The sequence below is a fragment of the Cryptomeria japonica genome, chromosome 8 (genome assembly GCF_030272615.1).
Source record: "Cryptomeria japonica chromosome 8, Sugi_1.0, whole genome shotgun sequence".
Classification (NCBI taxonomy): domain Eukaryota; kingdom Viridiplantae; phylum Streptophyta; class Pinopsida; order Cupressales; family Cupressaceae; genus Cryptomeria; species Cryptomeria japonica.
In genome coordinates, this window is record NC_081412.1 from 585861055 (window position 1) to 585862663 (window position 1609).

The 1609-nt window shown below is 30.6% G+C and overlaps 1 long non-coding RNA gene across 1 annotated transcript; it reads left to right on the plus strand.

Annotated features, from left to right (window-relative positions):
- Positions 1-389: 389 nt before the first annotated feature.
- Positions 390-1346, plus strand: LOC131054670 (uncharacterized). Its single transcript, XR_009108014.2, has 2 exons — positions 390-1104; positions 1223-1346. It is a non-coding gene; the product is annotated as an uncharacterized LOC131054670 (long non-coding RNA).
- Positions 1347-1609: the final 263 nt, after the last annotated feature.

Genomic DNA, 1609 nt, shown 5'->3' on the forward strand with positions numbered 1-1609 from the left:
TTTTCTTTGATTGAACATTGAAAGTAAGCAGTTTTAAGATATATTATATTTATTTTTGAATCCCCTCCATTTTTTTCACTTATAATACTAAGGGATACTAGAAAATTTGTTAATTTTTCAAAAAGAACATCACATGGGTTCATTATCAATTAACATACTAAAGTTTGACACATCTTAAATATAATAGTAATCTTTAAAATTTCACTTTGCGTAAAATTTCTTTCCAGAAAAATAATGGGATTTTAGGAATAAAATCCTAAATGAATGAAAATTTTGGTAGAATATCCTTAGAGGGTAGCATATAGTCAAACACGAGAAATCAAGCTCAAGTAATTTAAGAAAGGAAAAAATCACTTTCGCATGAGCTTAACAAATTGTATGAGTTTAAATGTATGTTTGAGGCATTCTGCAGTCACGCACATAGTATGAGTGGGCAAGCATACTAGTATTCAATAACACTACATGAATTTAACGTTCGGCCATTCTGCAAATCATGCACACATTGTGAGTGAGCATTCTATATAAGGAAAGCTTATCGCAGTAGAAATAATATTCATGGCATAACAAAACAAATATTGTTGGTCGGTTTATTCTTTCTAGCTTCAATATTTTAGCATCCCAATTTCGTTACAGAATTTAGTATTTTGGTGGAATTCGTAGCATTCTCAGTAAAATGATGTATTGTATTAGGTTAGGTGCCCTATTTGGTTATAGGAGGCATTGGAAAATAATATTACGTCTGTGTGAGCAAAGCATTAGTCATGAGCTTCCTTTGGATCCGACGCAAGTTCTGATGTCGGCTTAAGTATGTGAACTCAATGTTGGAGATATTTTACATGCCATCTTTCAAATATTTATGTATTCTTATCACAATGAGAACTAATTTATTAGTTGAACTATATCTAACTTCTCCTACTGAGGTTAAATTACCTCATGTTAGTGCTGTTGGGATATTAGCATATGGTTTTAACAAGCCCATAAATCATTCAAGTAGTCTAAATCCTTAGATATTTCATTGCTAATCCTAAACAAGTACATTGATATGTAATGAACAGGAACTTCCGATATTTGTGGGAAACTCCAAGTACTTGATTTATTATTAAGGTAAATCTAAATTAGAATAATATTTAGTAAATATTTATGTATTTTTGAATTTTTATTGGACTGGGTATATTGGCAGTAAAATATCTACTAAAAGCCATTTTTTCCCTATATTTGGCAGTGTTATCAAGTTAGGTGAGCAAATGATAGTCTTGGTCACTTTATCTTTTAAAGAATTAAAGCACATGGTGGCTACTCATGCCTCTAAGAAAGCCACGTATACTAAAAAAACTACGTTCAAATGTCGTTGTATGTCAAAAATCTATTATTGTTCCATGTAATAATCAAAGTGTCATATATGTCACAAAAAATCTATTCTTTCTTGTTGAAAAAAAATATATTGATGTCTAGTATTAAACATGGTAGTGTATGGGACATTGGTATTGAAGAAGATTGATACTGTGATGAGTATTTCATATCCATTGAAAAAACTTGTGATAATAGAAAATTTCATGTAGTTTAGTGCTTCTATGGGCACCCCAGACCCTAGAAGTTAGATTTTAGTATA